This window comes from Thamnophis sirtalis, unplaced genomic scaffold, assembly GCF_051295495.1.
Source record: "Thamnophis sirtalis isolate CommonGarterSnake01/CBP01778 unplaced genomic scaffold, rThaSir2_p1.2 scaffold_4, whole genome shotgun sequence".
Classification (NCBI taxonomy): Eukaryota; Metazoa; Chordata; class Lepidosauria; order Squamata; family Natricidae; genus Thamnophis; species Thamnophis sirtalis.
The window spans coordinates 10,714,085-10,728,126 of record NW_028261384.1 but is presented as its reverse complement, the minus strand read 5'-3'; the positions used below and the strand labels follow the sequence as shown (position 1 = coordinate 10,728,126).

Genomic DNA, 14,042 nt, shown 5'->3' with positions numbered 1-14,042 from the left:
GCATCCCTTTTTAAAAATTATTCTATTCCACCATTTCTTTGATATTAAGAAATGCAATTCTTGTCCTGCAGTGAGTTGGCAACAGCAAGTTGGTTGTGATGAGTGGTCACAGACTCCAAGTTATGCTGGCTGAAGAATCCTGGAAACTGAAATTTCCACTTCTTAAGACCTTGCTCAGCTTGAGAGAAACATTTTGTGCAGCACAAGAAGATTTTGGAGATTTTTGTGGGAGAAAGAGTAAAAATGCTTCAAGAGAGGAAAGACTTCATTGTTTACTGAATGTTCATTGATTAAAAACATTCAATCCCCATATAAATGATTGAGATGAAATTAGTTAGCTCTTTTTCATAGTTCTTAATGCAGACTTACAGAATTAAATCTTCTGGAAGAAGGAATATGAAGTGATAATACTCTACATTTAGGTAAGAAAAACAAAATGCACGGATACAGTTCGCTCAATAGTAGTAACTGTGAAAGGGATCTTGGAGTCCAAGTGGACAATCATTTATGAGCCAGCCGTGTGCAGCAGCTGCCAAAAAAGCCAACACAGTTCTAGGCTGCATAAACAGAGTGATAGAATCAAGATCACATGAAGGGTTAATACCACTTTATAATGCCTTGGTAAGGCCACACTTGGAATACTGCATCCAGTTTTGGCCTCCACGGTGTAAAAAAGATGTTGAGACTCTGGAAAGAGTGCAGAGAAGATCAACAAAGAGGATTAGGGGACTGGAGACTAAAACATATGAAGAACGGTTGCAGGAAATGGGTTTGTCTAGTTTAATGAAAAGAAGGACCTGGGGAGACATGATAGCAGTGTTCCAATATCTCAAGGGTTGCTATAAAGAAGAGGGAGTCAAACTATTCTCCAAAGCACCTGAGGGTAGAACAAGAAGCAATGAACATAAACTAATCAAGGAGAGAAGCAACTTAGAACTAAAGAGAAATTTCCTGACAGTTAGAACAATTAATCTCTGGAACAAATTGCCTCCAGAAGTTGTAAATGCTTCAACTCTGGAAGTTTAAAAAAAAAAGATTGGATAAGAGATTGGATAACCATTGTTCTAAAATGGTATGGAGTTTCCTGCCTAAGCAGGGGGTTGGACTAGAAGACCTCCAAGGCCACTTCCAACTCTGCTATTCTATTCTATTCTATTTTATTCTATTAATGAGACCATGCAAATTGATGTACATATTTCACGTTATATTCTACTTATGATACTATACACACCAGTGTGTACATTTCTCACACACACACACAACCCAGAAATTGGACAGATTTTTAGAAAGAGGAAATAGCATAAAAAGAATTAAGCCACCCCAAGCTGCTTTTCAGATTAAAATAATGTTTTAAGATGTAAACACATTTATATTTAATGATAGTTTATTCCCCAATAGAAAATTATGAGGAATAATAGAAATCCAAGATTCTCTGTTTAAAAATATTTTTGTCCTCATATTTTTAGGAGAAGGAAACATTTTTGCCCATTAGGAATCATTAAAAAGAAAAAAGAGCAGAGTAGTTATGGTACTATGAATTACATACAGGTATAATCTGAGAGCAACTGAAAATAGTAAACTTCCCCTCTCCCATCCGAAAATTGTCCCTGTATTGTACTATTAAACACAGTGTTTCTTATATCTTTGGAAGAAAGTCAGGAATTATTCTTCGCATATATTTTTGTTTTCTTCTTTTTCTTTTTATCTTTCTGCACCTCTATTTCTCTTTCTTATTACCCTTTCTTTTGGACTGTTAGTTTAGGCTAGATTTTATTTGCACACTTTGTAAAATGCATTAAATTAATATATTCGAGAATGGCACAAAATGAATCAATGCAATTTGAAGACAGACATCTTTTATATGATAACAGAGCTTGTTCAGTAAAAAGTACAAATAAAAAGATTATCTTAAAATGGATAGTTCCCCATAAAAGGAAAATGAGCAACGGGCCCCCTTATAGTTTTTGAGACTACATGTCTGTAATAAATTCAGTGCGCATCTACCTATCTATCAATTTATAGTACAGGCTTCCTCAATCATAAAATGATTCTAGGTGATTTACAGAATATGATTAAAACATCAATTAAACAATTACAAGCAACGGGGACAAAATTAACACTAAAATGCACAATTCCATATTTGGTATGTTCTTGTCTTTTCAAGAGTTGTTATCCTGAAAGGATGAGAACTTATTGTTGGAGTCAAAAAATACAGCTACACAGCCCCATATAAACCATTAGGAGCCGTGGTGGCACAGTGGTTAGAATGCAGTACTGCAAGCTCTTTCTTTTGCCTGCTGGCTGCCTGAAATTTGGCAGTTCGATCCTGACCAGTTCAAGGTTGACTCAGCTTTCCATCCTTCCAAGATCAGGAAAAAGAGGATCCAGATTGTTGGGGGCAAGATTCTGACTCTAAACCACTTAGAGAGGGCTGTAAAGCACTGTGAGGCAGTATATAAGTCTAAATGTGATTGCTATTCTCTGAAATATGTGTTGAACAATCAGGAAATCATTCTTACAATATAATAGAGCCTGTCCGTTACGGTTGAAAGGTTGTAATCAGGGGTGGATTGCTACTGGCATTACTGCCGGTTCGGCGCATTTACACCTAATTAGGTCTGTGCATGAGCAGAATGTTTAAAAAGGGGCAAAATTACATTTCTCTAATTGAGATTGTTCTGTGCATGCGCAGAACCAAAATTCAAGATGGTGCCACCAACAATAGAACAGGTTCGGATGCGTGGGCAGCTGAGCTACTACAAGTAGTGGGTTCCGGATCCCGTTGCAACCAATACAGTGCAGCGGGGCCCAATATCCACCACATGAATCGCGCAACATGCGTGCAGACACGGGCATGCATCCAAACCTCCTGCGATGCTCTGCGACGCCTCCGGGACGCCTCCATGATGCTCCAGCTGCTTGGCGGAGCATCGCACAAGCGCAATACGCTCTGTGCGCTTGTGTGGAAGCGGCGAAGAGCTCAAATACCGGTAAGGAGCGTGGGTGGGTGGGCCCTCCGGAGCACCATGCCGGAACGATACCCGATGTTCCCGGCAGGCACCGGTACGCCCGTACCGGGGTGTACCGTTCATAACCCACCACTGGTTACTACCTACTCGGCTGAACCAGTACGAACCAGTAGGAACCCACCTCTGGTTGTGATAGTTTAAAGATGGTGATTGCATGACCCTATTTGATTTCACGACCTTTTTAAAATCATTAGCAACAATGGTTGTTAGATAGATCCACTCTTCATTATGGGACATTTTTGCTAGAAATTGGAAATAAACACCAGTTTTCAGCAACAATGACATAAATTGCAATCACATGACGGGAGGATGCTACAAAAAGCTGTAAATGCAGGGCTGGTTGCTGAGACCTTCTGACAACTGTCAGAATTTCAGAACCAGCTTGTAGATACATTTAGCCGAGGGCATTATGATTTTGAAGGGATGTTAAGTGACTGATTATAAGTTGGGGACAACCTGTAAATGCAGATAGAACCCAGCCTCTATTGTGGGCTGGGACGAGTGTAAGTCATATGAAGAGAGTAAAAACATTGGGAAAATAGCACTTAGCAATAGCACTTAGATTTATATATCCCTTCATGGTGCTTTACAGCCCCCTCCAAGCAGTTTACAGAGTCAGCATCTTGCTCCCCCAACAATCTGGGTCCTCATTTTACCAACCTCGGAAGGATGGCAGCCTTGAGTTGGTCAGGGTGGAACTGCTGGCAGTCAGCAGAATTAGCCTGCAATACTGCATTTTAGCCACTGCGCCACCACAACTCCAAAAATATCAAAAGTAAGTTGTTCAGAGTTGCCTCAAACCATGAGATGGCAAATTATATTTAATAATAAATAAATAAATATTCACATTTAGGAGATGTTCAATTTTTTGATTTGAAAAATATAGTTTGATAAATTTATCACAGATTAGGCTACTTAAGGTTACCTGCAGGAGTGGGTTCTGGAAGTCACTACTGCCAGTTCACTTGTGTGCACGCCGCACACATTTGATGTGTGATGTGTGCGCATGCGCAGTACAATAAAAAATGTTCTGCGCATGCGCAGAAGCAAAAAAACAAGATGGCAGCACCACCCGAAGAACCGGTTTGGGGGCATGGCAGGCCTGGGTCGCTGTCGGTTCCAGACCACTACCAGTTCAGCCAAACTGGTCCAAACCGGTAAGAACCCACCACTGGTTACATGCAGTTATCATGTTTCTTATGATTGATTTAGTGATGTTGGGCTAAAGCCACAGTACATGGGCTTTGAGACAGGATGTCAACTTGTGTAAAATGAATTGGAGTAATTCTTCTTTATCCTTTCATTCATATTAATCCAACTAGGGTTAGCAGTGGGTTGGTGTGATTCCCAATTAGATTTATAACTGTCAGGCAAAGTGATTTCTTGGGTCTCACACTTGAGGGGGAAATGGTCAGGAAGCCTTCTAGAAGATAATAGCAGCCACCAGTGATGGATGCCATGAATATCTTCCCTTAAGCCACAGCAGGAAAAAAAAATGAAAGTCACATCTGCAAGTCAAGAACAGACATTTCTCTAGGCAGTTAAAAGCAACAACAACAACAAAACAAACCTCAAAGGTTTTACCATTATGCCAAAGCCGATAGTTAAGCAATTAGGGATGTGAGAAGTTGACAAGATAGGAGGTCCAGCTGCACTGCATTTGGGAAGGAATGGAATGAAACCCGACAGTGGAACCGAAATATGTTGGAAGAGATTTGTAAAATACAAGGTGACTGAGATATACTGGGAAAGGATCAGGGTGGTAGTAGGAGAAATAGATGGACTTTGAAGGGTTATTTTAATGTTTCACAACTTTAGCAATTTCAAGTTGGGTAAGCAGCTGCCCAAAAAGCCAACACAATTCTAGGCTGCATAAACAGGGATAGAATCAAGATCATGTGAGGTGTTAATACCACCTTACAATGCCTTGGTAAGGTCACACTCGGAATATTGCATTCAGTTTTGGTCGCCACGATGTAAAAAAAGATGTGGAGACTCTAGAAAGAGTGCAGAGAAGAGCAACAAGGATGATTAGGGGATTACAGAACGGTTGCAGGAACTGGGTATGTCTGGTTTAATGAAAACAAGGACCAGGAGAGACATGATAGCAGTCTTCCAATATCTCAGGGGTTGCCACAAAGAAGAGGTAGTCAAGCTATTCTCCAAAGCACCTGAGGGCAGAAAAAGAAGCAATGGGTGGAAACTAATCAAGGAGAGAAGAAACTTAGAACTGAAGACAAATTTCCTGACAGTTAGAACAATTAATCAGTGGAACAACTTGCCTCCAGAAGTTGTGAATGTTCCAACACTGGAAGTTTTTAAGATGATGTTAGATAACTATTTGTCTGAAGTGGTGTAGGGTTTTTTTGCCTAAGCAAGAGGTTGGAATGGAAGACCTCCAAGGTCCCCTTCAACTCTATTATTCTAAACATCAACACTCAAAATTCCTTAGTTAGCATGAGCAGGCTGGGAAATTCTGGAGTTGAAGGTCGCACACATCTAGAAGTTACTAAGGTTAAGAAACTGGGTTATTTTGAGATAGATTCAGCACATTCTAAACCCAGCTCATCAACGACAAGAAGTCCTTGACTTACAACCGTTTGTTTAGCAATCAGTAGAAGTTACAACAACCCTGTCAATCAGTCCATGGACTCCCCATGGTCATGTGATCAAAATTTGGGTGCTTGGCAACTGGTATGTGTTTATGATGGTTGCAGTTTCCCAGGGTCATGTGATCCCAATTTGCAACCTTCCCAGATGGCTTATGAGGGGCAAATTCAATAGAGGAAGCTGGGTTTGTTTAATTATTTAACAACTGCAATGATTTGGTTAACAACCGTGGCAAAAAGCAAAATTGGGCTTTACTCACTTAAAAACTACCTTGCCTAGCAACAGAAGTTCTCGTGCTAATTGTTATTGTAAGTAGAGGACTATCTGTATAAGCCAGTGCAAAAGGGAAAAATGGTTTATAAATTAAAGGTGAGTTCATTTGATGGAGAAACTTATTCAGCATTTTTTGTCTTGATGGATTTCTAGAGAATATTCCTCTGTATAACAAATAGCAATAGCACTTATATACCGCTTCACAGTGCTTTACAGCCCTATCTAAGCGGTTTATACAGAGTCAGCCTATTGCCCCCAACAATCTGGGTCCTCATTTTACCCACCTGGGAAGGATGGAAGGCTGAGTCAACCTTGAACCTGGTGAGATTTGAATTGCCAAACTGCAGGCAGGCATCAGAAGTAGCCTGCTGTACTGCACTCTAACCCACTGCGCCACCATGGCTCTTCATGTACTTGCCTATTTTTTTAAAAACATATTTTTATTCATCTTTTTCTTTTAGACTTTCACCCATAAGGCTTGTATCATTCAAACATGCTGTCTTGTTCACAGTTTTACCAGGAGTCTAAAGAATGACATATTCCATTTATAACTATTCAAATGGGGGGAAATTCTGCTAGAGGAAAAATCTACAACATCTTCTGATTTGCAGTTCTAGGAATATAGATGGATTTTGCTAGGAAATATATCTTAATAGATTTAGCAGGGGCGGGATTCAGCCAGTTCGCACCACATCGGGAGAACCAGTTGTTAACTTCCTGAACAGTTTGGTGAACCGGTTGTTGGAAGAAATCATTAGGGCAGAGAACCGGTTGTTAAATTATTTGAATCCTGCCACTGGATTTAGGCCCTTATGAAAAAGTTCTATGCTTCTTAGCTGCAAAAGAAATAGGCCCACCTCTGAATTTCCCCAAATGTTCTTAATCCAGGAATTGAATTTTAGTATCTCCTGCAATGATTTCTTAAGCCTGGAGTGAGCTTCCTTGCTGCTAAATTACAACAACTGGCTTTTCAGGAGGTGGCACAGTGGTTAAAATGCAGCACTGCAGGCTACTGCTAGATCAGCAGTTCAGCGGTTCAAATCTCACCGGCTCAGGGTTGACTCAGCCTTCCATCCTTCCGAGGTGGGTAAAATGAGGACCCAGATTGTTGGGGGCAATATGCTGACTCTCTGTAAACCGCTTAGAGAGGGCTGAAAGCCCTATGAAGCGGTATATAAGTCTACTGCTATTGCTATTGCTATGTTACTTCTATTACTGTTTTTAACCTATCTCAGTCTCAAATGCTCTTAGTCTTTCAGCCATCTAGTTTAGGCAGAGTGTCCTGTTGTTAGTTGAAGTGACTATTTGTTGAAGTTTCGCAACAAATAAATTTGAAGGGAAGTTGTTACTTTCAGAGGATATGAATGGATGGAAGGTTGAACCAAAGGGAAAAAATGGATAATATTTTAGCTGGATTAGTGTAAATGATTTTCAAATATTCTGTTCAAGCAAATACAGTTATTTGAAATCCATTTTATAGGCTTCAAATTTAAGTATATCAATAGTTCGCTTATTGATTATGGACACAATTTGCTAACAACCAAAAGTTCCAGTTTTCAGAAAAACTGTCATAAAGCACAGTCACCTCAATGGGAGATGTTGAATATGGCTATAAATGTAGCTGTGTTATTGGACACCCGAAGTTTGATTATGTGATTGTGGAGGGATTCAACCAGTGGTAGTTTCACATTTTGTTACCACCGCTTCGCTCTGAGTGCTTCATGCACCTCTTCCATGCATGCACCTGCCCTCAAAAGCATGCCTAAATAGGATGGCATAGAACCGGGATGGGTGGGGCTACCCACGATTTTTGCTACTGGTTCAGGCAAACCAGTCTGAACCGGCTGAATACCATTCTCTGGTTCAGCCATCGGAACTTTGATTTTGGGTACAGTAATAGTTCCCTTTCAGATTGGCTGTAACTTTGGGCAGTTGTAACTTGAGAGCTACCTGCACACAGGACGAAGTGTTTCTCTCAATCAAAGCCACACTTCATTTGCACATGCGTATAATTTCAAGTTTATATACAAATGCCATGATCGCTTCGTCCAATTCCTCCCCTCCTCCAATACTGAATGCTGAAAAAGACTTTGGGCAACCAAATCTATCCCAAGATATGATTTAAGAAAAAAACAGGCACTAAATATTTTTCAGATGGCATTCTGCTGTTCCATAACTGCAAAAATAGATAAGTCACATAACAATAAATGTTGATTCTGTTGGGATGAAGAATAAACTTTTAATTTTATGTGGTAAATCATGTGATTAAAAAAAATCAAAAGTACTGGAAGGTAATACATAGAATTATTGAAAAAAATAACTGAGCAAAACTAAAACTAAAATAATTTACCGCAAAATACTGGTGGGCTTTTATATGTGTATTCTTGGTGTCAATCTATAGCAATAGCAATAGCAATAGCAATAGCAATAGCAATAGCAATAGCAGTTAGACTTATATACCGCTTCATAGGGTTTTCAGCCCTCTCTAAGCGGTTTACAGAGTCAGCATATTGCCCCCAACAACAATCCGGGTCCTCATTTTACCCACCTCGGAAGGATGGAAGGCTGAGTCAACCCTGAGCCGGTGAAATTTGAACAGCCGAACTGCAGTCAGCTGAAGTAGCCTGCAGTGCTGCATTTAACCACTGCGCCACCTCGGCTCTACACATTTAATATTTAGTTCTCAAATAGAGAACATATCAGATATTAAACTGATAAGAACAGATACTACACTTGATCTTAGCCAAAAGGCCAAGAAGCGATTGAGGGGTGTCAAACTCAAGGCCCGGGGGCCAGATTTGGCCCGCAAGATGCTGGGATCTGGCCCACAGGGCCGCCCTGGACTGGCCCAGAGTGGCTCTGCCAGTGAAAACAGAGATTAGGAGGGCCACAACAGGCACCCCTGACAGGAGTTACATCGAGCTGGTTATGCCCACCTCTGCCCCCCCCCAGGTCAAACACAACCCTGATGCGGCCCTCAATGAAATCGAGTTTGATACCCCTGATCTAAATCAAGCTCAATATTTCTTTTAATATCAAACAGAAGTTTAACTTCTGGATTGAGAAATAAATTTGCAAACCACTTTTTGTTAATAATTAATTCATAATCTTCTATCCCTTTGATCCGGTTCCCCACTGGATTCCATGAGACTTATGCAAGAGGAAATAAACTCCCAAAGAAACCAACTTAAATCATTTGTGAACAAAATCTGCTTTCCCCTTCCCTTATATGCATCATTACCATTTTAGCACAAAGTCTTTTTTTTCCTTTAACACTCCTCTCTTCTTTCTTCTTCAGTTTTATAAGCTTCTTGTTTGAAACTTCAAATGTTTTGAAAAAGATTAGACAGAGGTTAGAACATTTGGGAACATGAAAGCAGTTTCCCACCTATATTTTCTCAAGTTGCTTCTGTTTCCACTGCTTCTTTGCTTGAGATGATCATTCCATCTCTCTTTAGATAAGGAAATATCTCTGAAATGACAAGTAGTCATGGGTTGTCTGGTATGATTGATTGACTGATTGGATTCGATTTCTGTAGCTGCCCATCTCAGCAAAAAACTATGGGCAGCTCACAATTCTAAAATTGACTCTTGCATTTTGACAAGGGTTTTTCTCCCCGATATTGTAACAACGGGATACGAATTATTAAAAAAGCATAAATACATTAATAAGCAAGCAACAATAATTCAGATTGTCAAGCAACAGTGATGTTATTATGCCGCATGACGGTGTTGTATTTCCAGAAGCAACAATACAAAAGAGCACAATGAAGCTTGGAATTAGAAAGAAAGAAAGAACTTTATTACTTCATAAAGCGGGTAAAATGAAACTAATAATTCTATTTCCGTGCTAAACTGCAGAGCCAACAAACTTTGTAATGCAGCCCATTACTCAACAATACCTCATAGTTAATTACAGAAATTTATATATTAAGCATATGCAGAGAGAGAGAATGCATGTAGAAGATAGGGCAAAGGGCTTAGTCGGAAGAAGACACAAGGCCTATGGGGATACAGCTGGGTGTTTGTGGGGGGAGACAGGCAGGAAGGTTATCGTTGGTGATAAGGGCAAATGACAGTGGGGGTGCTGCAGTGGCCATAACTTTGAAACCAGGTCATACGTAACTTTTGAGCAGGGAGTCCATTGCAGTGGTGGGTTCTGGATCCCGTTCCATCCGGTATGGTTGGAACGGGCCCGGCGTCGTCCACATGGACACGTGCAGTGTTGGTGCACACGTGTGCCGCAGGCGCATGCATCTTAGCGCTTCCGCGACACTCCAGCTGCTTAGAGAAAAGCGTCAAATAGGCGCTGTACGCGCTATGCACATGCATGGAAGCACCAAAGACTTAAAAGACCAGTAAGGAGCTCAGGCGGGTGGGTGGGCCCACCGAAGCGGTATCCGGTGTACCAGGCAGGCTCCGGTACGGGGAGTACCACCTGCAATCCACCACTGGTCCATTGTAACTTCACAAAGTGATTGGTTGTAAGTCATAGACTACACATCTACCTTCCACAGTTATCTGATGGGAGCATTTTAAAAAAATGTGCTCAATCCTCTCTTCAGACCTCAAATTTGTCTAGCATCTAAGAAGTGATGGCTAACCTTTTCCGGAGTGAGTGCCCAAAGTGCATGCGAACCCCCAAAATGGAATGCATGTGCATCCCCTGCGCATGCGCCCTACCCCTGCACATGTGGGGGGCCTGCATGTCCCCCGCATACATGTGCAGCCCCCCTCCCAGAAGACACCAGAAGACCAACGGGTCAGTGGGAGGCGCCTGCACGGCAAAGCTGAACTGGGGCAACAACTCGTGTGCCATCAGATAGGATGCTGCGTGTTACCTCCTGCATGCGTGACATAGGTTCACCATCATGGATTTAAGATCTTGTCTTTGGGCTAATCAGTGATACCCAAATCAGGAAGGGCTACTGCTCTACTGATCTATCAGTCACTGAATCCAAAACTAGGATCATTGAAGCTCCTAAGTAGACCAGACCAGATTGTGTTTTATTGGTACTATATAAACTCATTTCAAATCATCCCACTTCAGCTTCATATTTCAGGCCAGGGGTCTCCAATCCCTGGTCCACAGCCCGATATTGATCCAGAGTCCGTTGGGAACGGGGCTGCACAAGCAGTGTATGAGTAAACGAAGCTCCATTTGCGCATGTGGGGATTATTGTGTGAAACCATCTCCTTCCCCTGCCACTGAATCCACGGAGTTGGAAATATTGGGGACCCCTTTAGTTTCAGACTAAACGGGACAGAACCTGTTATAAATACATTAATTTACTGAATTTATATAACAAACTAGCTGATAACCTAGCTTAGCCCAAGTATGTATTTCTCCCAATCCTGTTACCATGTATTTCTCCCAATCCTGTTACCATGTACAGTAGAAGCCATTTTAAGGCACAACAGGCTGCATCTTAACAGAACCTAATCCCAAATGCACTATCACTGTCAAAAGTACTGTGACTTGACACTATAAATATAATTCAGTCCTTTTCATTTCAACAGCCCAGTTATGCTGGAACACACACACATGGACGGATGGACACATGGACACACACAAGAAAACCCTCCCGAGGGATGTTACGGTTGTCTTACCCCCACAATATTTGTTTCCAGAGAGTAAGTCATCTGTGTACCAAGTTTGGTTGAAATTGCTTGAGGCATTCCAGGGTTATGCTGGAACGAACACACACACACACACACAAACACACACAAACAAACAGATAAGTTACCCTAGGCAGTGTACTAAAAAACTAAAAAGTAGAAATTAATAAGTAGAAACACACTTCTCATCACCATCATTATTAGAAAAAAGATTCAAAAGCTATAAAAACATAAAGCTAAAGAAGAAATGTTAGGCAAAGAGATGTTAATAGGGACGCCACCTCAATAATTTCCAAGTCTCCTTGGCTTCCAAGCAGGGGTGGGATTCTACTGGTTCAGACTAGTTCGGGGGAACCAGTAGCAGCAACAATCAGCTGGGAGTGAACCAGTTTGCCCCAATGACCAGATGGGCCCACCCACCCTCCCTAGTTTCCTACTTTCATCTTCTCAGCTGATCCGCACTACAGAGCAGATTGCCATGTGAATCAGCTGTGTTACTCCTCCAAAGGAAACCGGAAGTGAAGATTTCTTCAAACTGCACATGCGTGCAGATTGCGCAATTACTGAACCGGTTGTTAAACCGGGAGGATCCCACCACTGGTCCCAAGGCATAATATGCATGTATTGTTCTTAATTATCTGTAGACGTATTCTTAAACTACAAGAGTAGCTCCTGGAATTTAATTCCAAAGTATAAAAACTGAAGACAAGAACAGAGCCGTGAAAAAAAATGTGATTCTTACCATCATAAATATCATGCTTCTCCCCATTCAATACTGCATCTGGTATGTGCTCTAGTGACAAATGGTGTTATTAAAATAACAAGCAACATATATTTTTGCATGTTGTTGGGGAGCTGTATTTTTATCCTCATTAAATCTGCATTTCGGTCTCCTACGGAGAAAGGAAAGATTCTAACTAAACCATGGGATAGATATTTGAAAGTATTGAAGATCGGATATTCTTTGAAACAAGGGCTTCTAAAGCAGGGGTGTCCAACTTTGGCAAGTTTAAGAATTTCAAGTCCCAGAATTCCCCAGACAGCATGACTGGCTTAAGGTTGAACAATGGGGTGGGCTGCTGGAGGTTTGCAGGGGTTTGGGAGAACTTCTAGCTAAGATTCTGTGCAATTCAGAGAATTCCCAAATCCCACTCCTGGCTGGCCCCACCCACCCCTCCCCTCCCAGGAGTCCCCACACGGACTGTTTTGGATGCATGTAAGTGCAGGGTGCATGCAGAGGCTCGGGGAGGGTAAAAAACGGACCTACCTGTTGTGGCCCAACAGCGGCCGGCTGAGCTGTTGGTGGAATCTGACAGTGATGAACACTATGGGACTGTCCTGGAGGCTGAGGAAGACTTGGGTGTGTGTGTGTGTGTGTGCACAGGGACTAGAGAGGCCTGTTGGCCACCAGGTGGTGTCAGGGAGCAGTGAGGAAGAACAGAGGGCGGCTGTCCCTGACGTACGTATGCGTAGGGCTGTGAGGAGGAGGGAGCAGCTTTGGAAAAAGGGTCACAGAAAGAAATAGGAACAGGTGGCTACTGATTGGCCCCTCCTGACAACGGGAGGGGAATTTTGCAGGAAACAACAATTTACTGATATAGAGAAAGATTTGGAAAATTTCATGAGTTCAAGCCTTGTTTCATAGAGATAGCTTTCTGGGCTCCCAGCCAAGGGGTTGCTTATCTCCCTCCTTAGTTGTGGCAGACAGCCAAGTCTGCGTCTGTATATATTGTAGAGGCTTGGGACAGAACACTACCGGAAATTTCAGAAGGCCTCCAGAGCCTGGGAAGGCCATTTTCGTCCTCCCGGAAGCTCAAAGAAAGCCTTTGGAGCCTGGGAGGGCAACCCCACCCCCTGTGGTGCAGGTGGCTGGCTAGGCCATACCCACACCCACCCAGCATCTGATCAGAGAACCTCTTGCTAAAATTTTTGAAGCCCACCTCTGAACATCCCTGCTTTAAGGCATTTTTAAAAAGATTTTTTTTAAAATTGAAATTCAGTCCAGATGTAGTTTGAAGCGGCCCTAATCTTACCAGTGATTCCCAATCTTGGCCATCTGAGACTGTATGAACTTCAATTCCCAGAATTCTCTAGCCAGCATATGCTCTCTGAAGAATTCTGGGAGTTGTAGTTCACACATCTTCAAGTCGTCAAGTCTGAGAAACACTAATGTTAAGACTGGAATTTAACTATCCTTTGGATTTCTTCTAGCAAAAGAAAAGTTCTTCTTCACTTAAATGTAAGTGTTTCCTCTCCACCACATAGCACTCATCTTGGGCACTTGTATTAAAGAGAAATGTTAAGAAAAGTATAAGCAGTATATATTAGAGGGACTATATGAAGTACTCTTCAAAGCGCGAGTTTAGCCCTCTTCTGTTCCCACGAATTATCTAAATATTTGAAACCAACAATACCACCACTACTAGCACACTGCGTATATCATATCATTTTATTTCTTTATTTTCTTTATATTCTACCCAAATCTTTTGTATTCTTTATGACCTTCCCAGC

The 14,042-nt window shown here is 41.7% G+C and overlaps 1 protein-coding gene and 1 pseudogene across 4 annotated transcripts in view; both read right to left on the bottom strand.

Annotated features, from left to right (window-relative positions):
• The window catches only part of DPP6 (dipeptidyl peptidase like 6), a 637,674-nt gene that overhangs the window by 309,514 nt on the left and 314,118 nt on the right, over positions 1–14,042 (bottom strand). The window lies entirely within an intron of this gene.
• Positions 8,502–8,675, bottom strand: LOC148045767 (U2 spliceosomal RNA; annotated as a pseudogene).